The sequence below is a fragment of the Carya illinoinensis genome, chromosome 12 (assembly GCF_018687715.1).
Source record: "Carya illinoinensis cultivar Pawnee chromosome 12, C.illinoinensisPawnee_v1, whole genome shotgun sequence".
In the NCBI taxonomy this organism is placed as follows: Eukaryota; Viridiplantae; Streptophyta; class Magnoliopsida; order Fagales; family Juglandaceae; genus Carya; species Carya illinoinensis.
Window position 1 is genome coordinate 7,158,981 of NC_056763.1, and position 14,416 is coordinate 7,173,396.

Here is a 14,416-nt window from a genome sequence, read left to right on the forward strand (position 1 = left end):
AACTTCCCTTATCTTGCATTGGCTAAGCTTGCAACCGGAGTTAAGGTCATTAATCAACTTACAAGTGATTAGTCATCTCTAAGCCACGTTTCAAGCGTAATTTGCTTCTTAATTCTTTCTCACCACTTTTATACGGACATTAATATTTTTATTGTTGTTTCCCACCATTCTTAGAGAAGAATAGAAGATTAGAATCGATTCACAATATTTCAATACAAGGAAAGTCGTTCCAACGACAAAGTCAACGCCAATCGCCACCTAGCTGCACCTCTTTGAGCATTGCAACTAATCAGACTCTAGCCTATGCCATTTACACCATTTTCTCTAGGGAAATCTCATCAAATACATCCCACCTTGACCGTCGTAACTCAGTTCTAGTATTGGACGAATTGACTCTAAGAAACCCATCTTTTCTTTCATTCTTCGAATTGTATCCCACAGATGCCATATCATTGGTTTCCCTCAAGCCCAAGACGTGCCAAACTCCCCTAATCTTGCCTTGGTTAAGCTTGTAACCGGAGTTAAGGTCGTTAATCAACTTTCAAGCGATTAGTCATCTCTAAACCATGTTTCAAGCTTAATTCGCTTCTTAATTCTTTCTCACCACTTTTATATGGACATTAATACTTTTATTGTTGTTTTCCACCATTCTTAGAGAAGAATAGAAGATTAGAATTGATTCACAACATTTCAATACAAGGAAAGTCGTTCCAACGACAAAGTCAACGCCAATCGCCACCTAACTGCACCTCTTTCAGCATTGCAACTAATCGGACTCTAGCCTATGCCATTTACACCATTTTCTCAAGGGAAATCTCATCAAATACATCCCACCTTGATAGTCGTAACTCAGTTCTAGTATTGGACTAATTGACTCTAAGAAACCCATCTTTTCTTTCATTCTTCGAATTGTATCCCACAGATGCCATATCATTGGTTTCCCTCAAGCCCAAGACGTGCCAAACTCCCCTAATCTTGCCTTGGTTAAGCTTGTAACCGGAGTTAAGGTCATTAATCAACTTTCAAGCGATTAGTCATCTCTAAACCATGTTTCAAGCTTAATTTGCTTCTTAATTCTTTCTCACCACTTTTATATGGACATTAATACTTTTATTGTTGTTTGCCACCATTCTTAGAGAAGAATAGAAGATTAGAATTGATTCACAACATTTCAATACAAGGAAAGTCGTTCCAACGATAAAGTCAACGCCAATCGCCACCTAGCTGCACGTCTTTGAGCATTGCAACTAATCGGACTCTAGCCTATTCCATTTACACCATTTGCTAAAGGGAAATCTCATCAAATACATCACACCTTGACAGTCATAACTCAGTTTTAGCATTAGACGAATTGACTCTAAGAAACCCATCTTTTCTTTCATTCTTCGAATTGTTGCCCACAGATGCCATACCATTGGTTTCCCTCCAGCCCAGGACGTGCCAAACTCCCCTTATCTTGCATTGGCTAAGCTTGCAACCGGAGTTAAGGTCATTAATCAACTTACAAGTGATTAGTCATCTCTAAACCACATTTCAAGCGTAATTTGCTTCCTAATTCTTTCTCACCACTTTTATACGGACATTAATATTTTTATTGTTGTTTCCCACCATTCTTAGAGAAGAATAGAAGATTAGAATCGATTCACAATATTTCAATACAACGAAAGTCGTTCCAACGACAAAGTCAACGCCAATCGCCACCTAGCTGCACCTCTTTGAGCATTGCAACTAATCAGACTCTAGCCTATGCCATTTACACCATTTTCTCTAGGGAAATCTCATCAAATACATCCCACCTTGACAGTCGTAACTGAGTTCTAGTATTGGACGAATTGACTCTAAGAAACCCATCTTTTCTTTCATTCTTCGAATTGTATCCCACAGATGCCATATCATTGGTTTCCTTCAAGCCCAAGACGTGCCAAACTCCCCTAATCTTGCCTTGGTTAAGCTTGTAACCGGAGTTAAGGTCATTAATCAACTTTCAAGCGATTAGTCATCTCTAAACCATGTTTCAAGCTTAATTCGCTTCTTAATTCTTTCTCACCACTTTTATATGGACATTAATACTTTTATTGTTGTTTTCCACCATTCTTAGAGAAGAATAGAAGATTAGAATTGATTCACAACATTTCAATACAAGGAAAGTCGTTCCAACGACAAAGTCAACGCCAATCGCCACCTAACTGCACCTCTTTCAGCATTGCAACTAATCGGACTCTAGCCTATGCCATTTACACCATTTTCTCAAGGGAAATCTCATCAAATACATCCCACCTTGACAGTCGTAACTCAGTTCTAGTATTGGACGAATTGACTCTAAGAAACCCATCTTTTCTTTCATTCTTCGAATTGTATCCCACAGATGCCATATCATTGGTTTCCCTCAAGCCCAAGACGTGCCAAACTCCCCTAATCTTGCCTTGGTTAAGCTTGTAACCGGAGTTAAGGTCATTAATCAACTTTCAAGCGATTAGTCATCTCTAAACCATGTTTCAAGCTTAATTTGCTTCTTAATTCTTTCTCACCACTTTTATAGGGACATTAATACTTTTATTGTTGTTTGCCACCATTCTTAGAGAAGAATAGAAGATTAGAATTGATTCACAACATTTCAATACAAGGAAAGTCGTTCCAACGATAAAGTCAACGCCAATCGCCACCTAGCTGCACGTCTTTGAGCATTGCAACTAATCGGACTCTAGCCTATTCCATTTACACCATTTGCTAAAGGGAAATCTCATCAAATACATCACACCTTGACAGTCATAACTCAGTTTTAGCATTAGACGAATTGACTCTAAGAAACCCATCTTTTCTTTCATTCTTCGAATTGTTGCCCACAGATGCCATACCATTGGTTTCCCTCCAGCCCAGGACGTGCCAAACTCCCCTTATCTTGCATTGGCTAAGCTTGCAACCGGAGTTAAGGTCATTAATCAACTTACAAGTGATTAGTCATCTCTAAACCACATTTCAAGCGTAATTTGCTTCCTAATTCTTTCTCACCACTTTTATACGGACATTAATATTTTTATTGTTGTTTCCCACCATTCTTAGAGAAGAATAGAAGATTAGAATCGATTCACAATATTTCAATACAACGAAAGTCGTTCCAACGACAAAGTCAACGCCAATCGCCACCTAGCTGCACCTCTTTGAGCATTGCAACTAATCAGACTCTAGCCTATGCCATTTACACCATTTTCTCTAGGGAAATCTCATCAAATACATCCCACCTTGACAGTCGTAACTTAGTTCTAGTATTGGACGAATTGACTCTAAGAAACCCATCTTTTCTTTCATTCTTCGAATTGTATCCCACAGATGCCATATCATTGGTTTCCCTCAAGCCCAAGACGTGCCAAACTCCCCTAATCTTGCCTTGGTTAAGCTTGTAACCGGAGTTAAGGTCATTAATCAACTTTCAAGCGATTAGTCATCTCTAAACCATGTTTCAAGCTTAATTCGCTTCTTAATTCTTTCTCACCACTTTTATATGGACATTAATACTTTTATTGTTGTTTTCCACCATTCTTAGAGAAGAATAGAAGATTAGAATTGATTCACAACATTTCAATACAAGGAAAGTCGTTCCAACGACAAAGTCAACGCCAATCGCCACCTAACTGCACCTCTTTCAGCATTGCAACTAATCGGACTCTAGCCTATGCCATTTACACCATTTTCTCAAGGGAAATCTCATCAAATACATCCCACCTTGACAGTCGTAACTCAGTTCTAGTATTGGACGAATTGACTCTAAGAAGCCCATCTTTTCTTTCATTCTTCGAATTGTATCCCACAGATGCCATATCATTGGTTTCCCTCAAGCCCAAGACGTGCCAAACTCCCCTAATCTTGCCTTGGTTAAGCTTGTAACCGGAGTTAAGGTCATTAATCAACTTTCAAGCGATTAGTCATCTCTAAACCATGTTTCAAGCTTAATTTGCTTCTTAATTCTTTCTCACCACTTTTATATGGACATTAATACTTTTATTGTTGTTTCCCACCATTCTTAGAGAAGAATAGAAGATTAGAATTGATTCACAATATTTCAATACAAGGAAAGTCGTACCAACGACAAAGTCAACGCCAATCGCCACCTAGCTGCACCTCTTTGAGCATTGCAACTAATCGGACTCTAGCCTATGCCATTTACACCATTTTCTCTAGGGAAATCTCATCAAATACATCCCACCTTGATAGTCGTAACTCAGTTCTAGCATTGGACGAATTGACTCTAAGAAACCCATCTTTTCTTTCCTTCTTCGAAATGTATCCCACAGATGCCATATCATTGGTTTCCCTCAAGCCCAAGACGTGCCAAACTCCCCTAATCTTGCCTTGGTTAAGCTTGTAACCGGAGTTAAGGTCATTAATCAACTTTCAAGCGATTAGTCATCTCTAAACCATGTTTCAAGCTTAATTCGCTTCTTAATTCTTTCTCACCACTTTTATATGGACATTAATATTTTTATTGTTGTTTCCCACCATTCTTAGAGAAGAATAGAAGATTAGAATCGATTCACAATATTTCAATACAACGAAAGTCGTTCCAACGACAAAGTCAACGCCAATCGCCACCTAGCTGCACCTCTTTGAGCATTGCAACTAATCAGACTCTAGCCTATGCCATTTACACCATTTTCTCTAGGGAAATCTCATCAAATACATCCCACCTTGACAGTCGTAACTTAGTTCTAGTATTGGACGAATTGACTCTAAGAAACCCATCTTTTCTTTCATTCTTCGAATTGTATCCCACAGATGCCATATCATTGGTTTCCCTCAAGCCCAAGACGTGCCAAACTCCCCTAATCTTGCCTTGGTTAAGCTTGTAACCGGAGTTAAGGTCATTAATCAACTTTCAAGCGATTAGTCATCTCTAAACCATGTTTCAAGCTTAATTCGCTTCTTAATTCTTTCTCACCACTTTTATATGGACATTAATACTTTTATTGTTGTTTTCCACCATTCTTAGAGAAGAATAGAAGATTAGAATTGATTCACAACATTTCAATACAAGGAAAGTCGTTCCGACGACAAAGTCAACGCCAATCGCCACCTAACTGCACCTCTTTCAGCATTGCAACTAATCGGACTCTAGCCTATGCCATTTACACCATTTTCTCAAGGGAAATCTCATCAAATACATCCCACCTTGACAGTCGTAACTCAGTTCTAGTATTGGACGAATTGACTCTAAGAAGCCCATCTTTTCTTTCATTCTTCGAATTGTATCCCACAGATGCCATATCATTGGTTTCCCTCAAGCCCAAGACGTGCCAAACTCCCCTAATCTTGCCTTGGTTAAGCTTGTAACCGGAGTTAAGGTCATTAATCAACTTTCAAGCAATTAGTCATCTCTAAACCATGTTTCAAGCTTAATTTGCTTCTTAATTCTTTCTCACCACTTTTATATGGACATTAATACTTTTATTGTTGTTTGCCACCATTCTTAGAGAAGAATAGAAGATTAGAATTGATTCACAACATTTCAATACAAGGAAAGTCGTTCCAACGATAAAGTCAACGCCAATCGCCACCTAGCTGCACGTCTTTGAGCATTGCAACTAATCGGACTCTAGCCTATTCCATTTACACCATTTGCTAAAGGGAAATCTCATCAAATACATCACACCTTGACAGTCATAACTCAGTTTTAGCATTAGACGAATTGACTCTAAGAAACCCATCTTTTCTTTCATTCTTCGAATTGTTGCCCACAGATGCCATACCATTGGTTTCCCTCCAGCCCAGGACGTGCCAAACTCCCCTTATCTTGCATTGGCTAAGCTTGCAACCGGAGTTAAGGTCATTAATCAACTTACAAGTGATTAGTCATCTCTAAACCACATTTCAAGCGTAATTTGCTTCCTAATTCTTTCTCACCACTTTTATACGGACATTAATATTTTTATTGTTGTTTCCCACCATTCTTAGAGAAGAATAGAAGATTAGAATCGATTCACAATATTTCAATACAACGAAAGTCGTTCCAACGACAAAGTCAACGCCAATCGCCACCTAGCTGCACCTCTTTGAGCATTGCAACTAATCAGACTCTAGCCTATGCCATTTACACCATTTTCTCTAGGGAAATCTCATCAAATACATCCCACCTTGACAGTCGTAACTTAGTTCTAGTATTGGACGAATTGACTCTAAGAAACCCATCTTTTCTTTCATTCTTCGAATTGTATCCCACAGATGCCATATCATTGGTTTCCCTCAAGCCCAAGACGTGCCAAACTCCCCTAATCTTGCCTTGGTTAAGCTTGTAACCGGAGTTAAGGTCATTAATCAACTTTCAAGCGATTAGTCATCTCTAAACCATGTTTCAAGCTTAATTCGCTTCTTAATTCTTTCTCACCACTTTTATATGGACATTAATACTTTTATTGTTGTTTTCCACCATTCTTAGAGAAGAATAGAAGATTAGAATTGATTCACAACATTTCAATACAAGGAAAGTCGTTCCAACGACAAAGTCAACGCCAATCGCCACCTAACTGCACCTCTTTCAGCATTGCAACTAATCGGACTCTAGCCTATGCCATTTACACCATTTTCTCAAGGGAAATCTCATCAAATACATCCCACCTTGACAGTCGTAACTCAGTTCTAGTATTGGACGAATTGACTCTAAGAAGCCCATCTTTTCTTTCATTCTTCGAATTGTATCCCACAGATGCCATATCATTGGTTTCCCTCAAGCCCAAGACGTGCCAAACTCCCCTAATCTTGCCTTGGTTAAGCTTGTAACCGGAGTTAAGGTCATTAATCAACTTTCAAGCGATTAGTCATCTCTAAACCATGTTTCAAGCTTAATTTGCTTCTTAATTCTTTCTCACCACTTTTATATGGACATTAATACTTTTATTGTTGTTTCCCACCATTCTTAGAGAAGAATAGAAGATTAGAATTGATTCACAATATTTCAATACAAGGAAAGTCGTACCAACGACAAAGTCAACGCCAATCGCCACCTAGCTGCACCTCTTTGAGCATTGCAACTAATCGGACTCTAGCCTATGCCATTTACACCATTTTCTCTAGGGAAATCTCATCAAATACATCCCACCTTGATAGTCGTAACTCAGTTCTAGCATTGGACGAATTGACTCTAAGAAACCCATCTTTTCTTTCCTTCTTCGAAATGTATCCCACAGATGCCATATCATTGGTTTCCCTCAAGCCCAAGACGTGCCAAACTCCCCTAGTCTTGCCTTGGTTAAGCTTGTAACCGGAGTTAAGGTCATTAATCAACTTTCAAGCGATTAGTCATCTCTAAACCATGTTTCAAGCTTAATTCGCTTCTTAATTCTTTCTCACCACTTTTATATGGACATTAATACTTTTATTGTTGTTTTCCACCATTCATAGAGAAGAATAGAAGATTAGAATTGATTCACAACATTTCAATACAAGGAAAGTCGTTCCAACGACAAAGTCAACGCCAATCGCCACCTAACAGCACCTCTTTCAGCATTGCAACTAATCGGACTCTAGCCTATGCCATTTACACCATTTTCTCAAGGGAAATCTCATCAAATACATCCCACCTTGACAGTCGTAACTCAGTTCTAGTATTGGACGAATTGACTCTAAGAAACCCATCTTTTCTTTCATTCTTCGAATTGTATCCCACAGATGCCATATCATTGGTTTCCCTCAAGCCCAAGACGTGCCAAACTCCCCTAATCTTGCCTTGGTTAAGCTTGTAACCGGAGTTAAGTTCATTAATCAACTTTCAAGCGATTAGTCATCTCTAAACCATGTTTCAAGCTTAATTCGCTTCTTAATTCTTTCTCACCACTTTTATATGGACATTAATACTTTTATTGTTGTTTTCCACCATTCTTAGAGAAGAATAGAAGATTAGAATTGATTCACAACATTTCAATACAAGGAAAGTCGTTCCAACGACAAAGTCAACGCCAATCGCCACCTAACTGCACCTCTTTCAGCATTGCAACTAATCGGACTCTAGCCTATGCCATTTACACCATTTTCTCAAGGGAAATCCTATCAAATACATCCCACCTTGATAGTCGTAACTCAGTTCTAGTATTGGACGAATTGACTCTAAGAAACCCAACTTTTCTTTCATTCTTCGAATTGTATCCCACAGATGCCATATCATTGGTTTCCCTCAAGCCCAAGACGTGCCAAACTCCCCTAATCTTGCCTTGGTTAAGCTTGTAACCGGAGTTAAGGTCATTAATCAACTTTCAAGCGATTAGTCATCTCTAAACCATGTTTCAAGCTTAATTTGCTTCTTAATTCTTTCTCACCACTTTTATATGGACATTAATACTTTTATTGTTGTTTGCCACCATTCTTAGAGAAGAATAGAAGATTAGAATTGATTCACAACATTTCAATACAAGGAAAGTCGTTCCAACGATAAAGTCAACGCCAATCGCCACCTAGCTGCACGTCTTTGAGCATTGCAACTAATCGGACTCTAGCCTATTCCATTTACACCATTTGCTAAAGGGAAATCTCATCAAATACATCACACCTTGACAGTCATAACTCAGTTTTAGCATTAGACGAATTGACTCTAAGAAACCCATCTTTTCTTTCATTCTTCGAATTGTTGCCCACAGATGCCATACCATTGGTTTCCCTCCAGCCCAGGACGTGCCAAACTCCCCTTATCTTGCATTGGCTAAGCTTGCAACCGGAGTTAAGGTCATTAATCAACTTACAAGTGATTAGTCATCTCTAAACCACATTTCAAGCGTAATTTGCTTCCTAATTCTTTCTCACCACTTTTATACGGACATTAATATTTTTATTGTTGTTTCCCACCATTCTTAGAGAAGAATAGAAGATTAGAATCGATTCACAATATTTCAATACAACGAAAGTAGTTCCAACGACAAAGTCAACGCCAATCGCCACCTAGCTGCACCTCTTTGAGCATTGCAACTAATCAGACTCTAGCCTATGCCATTTACACCATTTTCTCTAGGGAAATCTCATCAAATACATCCCACCTTGATAGTCGTAACTCAGTTCTAGCATTGGACGAATTGACTCTAAGAAACCCATCTTTTCTTTCCTTCTTCGAAATGTATCCCACAGATGTCATATCATTGGTTTCCCTCAAGCCCAAGACGTGCCAAACTCCCCTAGTCTTGCCTTGGTTAAGCTTGTAACCGGAGTTAAGGTCATTAATCAACTTACAAGTGATTAGTCATCTCTAAACCATGTTTCGAGCTTAATTTGCTTCTTAATTCTTTCTCACCACTTTTATATGGACATTAATACTTTTATTGTTGTTTCCCACCATTCTTAGAGAAGAATAGAAGTTTAGAATTGATTCACAATATTTCAATACAAGGAAAGTCGTACCAACGACAAAGTCAACGCCAATCGCCACCTAGCTGCACCTCTTTCAGCATTGCAACTAATCGGACTCTAGCCTATGCCATTTACACCATTTTCTCAAGGGAAATCTCATCAAATACATCCCACCTTGACAGTCGTAACTCAGTTCTAGTATTGGACGAATTGACTCTAAGAAACCCATCTTTTCTTTCATTCTTCGAATTGTATCCCACAGATGCCATATCATTGGTTTCCCTCAAGCCCAAGACGTGCCAAACTCCCCTAATCTTGCCTTGGTTAAGCTTGTAACCGGAGTTAAGGTCATTAATCAACTTTCAAGCGATCAGTCATCTCTAAACCATGTTTCAAGCTTAATTCGCTTCTTAATTCTTTCTCACCACTTTTATATGGACATTAATGCTTTTATTGTTGTTTGCCACCATTCTTAGAGAAGAATAGAAGATTAGAATTGATTTACAACATTTCAATACAAGGAAAGTCGTTCCAACGACAAAGTCAACGCCAATCGCTACCTAGCTGCACGTCTTTGAGCATTGCAACTAATCGGATTCTAGCCTATTCCATTTACACCATTTGCTAAAGGGAAATCTCATCAAATACATCACATCTTGACAGTCATAACTCAGTTTTAGCATTAGACGAATTGACTCTAAGAAACCCATCTTTTCTTTCATTCTTCGAATTGTTGCCCACAGATGCCATACCATTGGTTTCCCTCAAGCCCAGGACGTGCCAAACTTCCCTTATCTTGCATTGGCTAAGCTTGCAACCGGAGTTAAGGTCATTAATCAACTTACAAGTGATTAGTCATCTCTCAGCCACGTTTCAAGCGTAATTTGCTTCTTAATTCTTTCTCACCACTTTTATACGGACATTAATATTTTTATTGTTGTTTCCCACCATTCTTAGAGAAGAATAGAAGATTAGAATCGATTCACAATATTTCAATACAAGGAAAGTCGTTCCAACGACAAAGTCAACGCCAATCGCCACCTAGCTGCACCTCTTTGAGCATTGCAACTAATCAGACTCTACCCTTTGCCATTTACACCATTTTCTCTAGGGAAATCTCATCAAATACATCCCACCTTGACCGTCGTAACTCAGTTCTAGTATTGGACGAATTGACTCTAAGAAACCCATCTTTTCTTTCATTCTTCGAATTGTATCCCACAGATGCCATATCATTGGTTTCCCTCAAGCCCAAGACGTGCCAAACTCCCCTAATCTTGCCTTGGTTAAGCTTGTAACCGGAGTTAAGGTCATTAATCAACTTTCAAGCGATTAGTCATCTCTAAACCATGTTTCAAGCTTAATTTGCTTCTTAATTCTTTCTCACCACTTTTATATGGACATTAAAACTTTTATTGTTGTTTGCCACCATTCTTAGAGAAGAATAGAAGATTAGAATTGATTCACAACATTTCAATACAAGGAAAGTCGTTCCAACGACAAAGTCAACGCCAATCGCCACCTAGCTGCACCTCTTTCAGCATTGCAACTAATCGGACTCTAGCCTATTCCATTTACACCATTTGCTAAAGGGAAATCTCATCAAATACATCACACCTTGACAGTCATAACTCAGTTTTAGCATTAGACGAATTGACTCTAAGAAACCCATCTTTTCTTTCATTCTTCGAATTGTTGCCCACAGATGCCATACCATTGGTTTCCCTCCAGCCCAGGACGTGCCAAACTCCCCTTATCTTGCATTGGCTAAGCTTGCAACCGGAGTTAAGGTCATTAATCAACTTACAAGTGATTAGTCATCTCTAAACCACATTTCAAGCGTAATTTGCTTCCTAATTCTTTCTCACCACTTTTATACGGACATTAATATTTTTATTGTTGTTTCCCACCATTCTTAGAGAAGAATAGAAGATTAGAATCGATTCACAATATTTCAATACAACGAAAGTCGTTCCAACGACAAAGTCAACGCCAATCGCCACCTAGCTGCACCTCTTTGAGCATTGCAACTAATCAGACTCTAGCCTATGCCATTTACACCATTTTCTCTAGGGAAATCTCATCAAATACATCCCACCTTGACAGTCGTAACTCAGTTCTAGTATTGGACGAATTGACTCTAAGAAACCCATCTTTTCTTTCATTCTTCGAATTGTATCCCACAGATGCCATATCATTGGTTTCCCTCAAGCCCAAGACGTGCCAAACTCCCCTAATCTTGCCTTGGTTAAGCTTGTAACCGGAGTTAAGGTCATTAATCAACTTTCAAGCGATTAGTCATCTCTAAACCATGTTTCAAGCTTAATTCGCTTCTTAATTCTTTCTCACCACTTTTATATGGACATTAATACTTTTATTGTTGTTTTCCACCATTCTTAGAGAAGAATAGAAGATTAGAATTGATTCACAACATTTCAATACAAGGAAAGTCGTTCCAACGACAAAGTCAACGCCAATCGCCACCTAACTGCACCTCTTTCAGCATTGCAACTAATCGGACTCTAGCCTATTCCATTTACACCATTTGCTAAAGGGAAATCTCATCAAATACATCACACCTTGACAGTCATAACTCAGATTTAGCATTAGACGAATTGACTCTAAGAAACCCATCTTTTCTTTCATTCTTCGAATTGTTGCCCACAGATGCCATACCATTGGTTTCCCTCCAGCCCAGGACGTGCCAAACTCCCCTTATCTTGCATTGGCTAAGCTTGCAACCGGAGTTAAGGTCATTAATCAACTTACAAGTGATTAGTCATCTCTAAACCACATTTCAAGCCTAATTTGCTTCCTAATTCTTTCTCACCACTTTTATACGGACATTAATATTTTTATTGTTGTTTCCCACCATTCTTAGAGAAGAATAGAAGATTAGAATCGATTCACAATATTTCAATACAACGAAAGTCGTTCCAACGACAAAGTCAACGCCAATCGCCACCTAGCTGCACCTCTTTGAGCATTGCAACTAATCAGACTCTACCTATGCCATTTACACCATTTTCTCTAGGGAAATCTCATCAAATACATCCCACCTTGATAGTCGTAACTCAGTTCTAGTATATTGGACGAATTGACTCTAAGAAACCCATCTTTTCTTTCATTCTTCGAATTGTATCCCACAGATGCCATATCATTGGTTTCCCTCAAGCCCAAGACGTGCCAAACTCCCCTAATCTTGCCTTGGTTAAGCTTGTAACCGGAGTTAAGGTCATTAATCAACTTTCAAGCGATTAGTCATCTCTAAACCATGTTTCAAGCTTAATTCGCTTCTTAATTCTTTCTCACCACTTTTATATGGACATTAATACTTTTATTGTTGTTTTCCACCATTCTTAGAGAAGAATAGAAGATTAGAATTGATTCACAACATTTCAATACAAGGAAAGTCGTTCCAACGACAAAGTCAACGCCAATCGCCACCTAACTGCACCTCTTTCAGCATTGCAACTAATCGGACTCTAGCCTATGCCATTTACACCATTTTCTCAAGGGAAATCTCATCAAATACATCCCACCTTGACAGTCGTAACTCAGTTCTAGTATTGGACGAATTGACTCTAAGAAACCCATCTTTTCTTTCATTCTTCGAATTGTATCCCACAGATGCCATATCATTGGTTTCCCTCAAGCCCAAGACGTGCCAAACTCCCCTAATCTTGCCTTGGTTAAGCTTGTAACCGGAGTTAAGGTCATTAATCAACTTTCAAGCGATTAGTCATCTCTAAACCATGTTTCAAGCTTAATTTGCTTCTTAATTCTTTCTCACCACTTTTATAGGGACATTAATACTTTTATTGTTGTTTGCCACCATTCTTAGAGAAGAATAGAAGATTAGAATTGATTCACAACATTTCAATACAAGGAAAGTCGTTCCAACGATAAAGTCAACGCCAATCGCCACCTAGCTGCACGTCTTTGAGCATTGCAACTAATCGGACTCTAGCCTATTCCATTTACACCATTTGCTAAAGGGAAATCTGATCAAATACATCACACCTTGACAGTCATAACTCAGTTTTAGCATTAGACGAATTGACTCTAAGAAACCCATCTTTTCTTTCATTCTTCGAATTGTTGCCCACAGATGCCATACCATTGGTTTCCCTCCAGCCCAGGACGTGCCAAACTCCCCTTATCTTGCATTGGCTAAGCTTGCAACCGAAGTTAAGGTCATTAATCAACTTACAAGTGATTAGTCATCTCTAAACCACATTTCAAGCGTAATTTGCTTCCTAATTCTTTCTCACCACTTTTATACGGACATTAATATTTTTATTGTTGTTTCCCACCATTCTTAGAGAAGAATAGAAGATTAGAATCGATTCACAATATTTCAATACAACGAAAGTCGTTCCAACGACAAAGTCAACGCCAATCGCCACCTAGCTGCACCTCTTTGAGCATTGCAACTAATCAGACTCTAGCCTATGCCATTTACACCATTTTCTCTAGGGAAATCTCATCAAATACATCCCACCTTGACAGTCGTAACTCAGTTCTAGTATTGGACGAATTGACTCTAAGAAACCCATCTTTTCTTTCATTCTTCGAATTGTATCCCACAGATGCCATATCATTGGTTTCCCTCAAGCCCAAGACGTGCCAAACTCCCCTAATCTTGCCTTGGTTAAGCTTGTAACCGGAGTTAAGGTCATTAATCAACTTTCAAGCGATTAGTCATCTCTAAACCATGTTTCAAGCTTAATTCGCTTCTTAATTCTTTCTCACCACTTTTATATGGACATTAATACTTTTATTGTTGTTTTCCACCATTCTTAGAGAAGAATAGAAGATTAGAATTGATTCACAACATTTCAATACAAGGAAAGTCGTTCCAACGATAAAGTCAACGCCAATCGCCACCTAGCTGCACGTCTTTGAGCATTGCAACTAATCGGACTCTAGCCTATTCCATTTACACCATTTGCTAAAGGGAAATCTCATCAAATACATCACACCTTGACAGTCATAACTCAGTTTTAGCATTAGACGAATTGACTCTAAGAAACCCATCTTTTCTTTCATTCTTCGAATTGTTGCCCACAGATGCCATACCATTGGTTTCCCTCCA